The following is a 449-nucleotide window of genomic DNA, read 5'->3' as shown; positions in this document are numbered from 1 at the left end:
GTAAGACCACCTACATACACCATACCCTAAGATAAAAAAGTCCAGTGTATGGTGGCGCGTCGAAACCTCGTAATTCCACCAGAAATTGTTTAGGAAATGACGCAATATTATATTTCGTGAGCCAACGGTTCGTGTCATTGAAGTGTCAGGGAAAAAGTCTCAATCCTCTCTGCTAGTCTCTTAATACGGGTGAATTCTAACACTCTGAAAGTAATTACATTGAAGAGACGATCGATAAAGTGCTTGTCAGTATTCATTAGTCGAAACTGCACTGAGATTCAGTCTTCCTATCGCAAGCAACTTATAAATGCAGAAAATGAGGAATTTCCTTCGATTTATCATCCGCGCTGGTGCTACACTCGCTACAATAGATGAAAAGGGTGTATCGTTGATCAGATCCATCAATTTATGGTAAAGACTACTGAAGGGCTTCATGGATATAATAACAT

The sequence above is a fragment of the Penaeus monodon genome, chromosome 15 (genome assembly GCF_015228065.2).
Source record: "Penaeus monodon isolate SGIC_2016 chromosome 15, NSTDA_Pmon_1, whole genome shotgun sequence".
Lineage (NCBI taxonomy): Eukaryota > Metazoa > Arthropoda > Malacostraca > Decapoda > Penaeidae > Penaeus > Penaeus monodon.
This window is presented reverse-complemented; position numbering follows the sequence as displayed.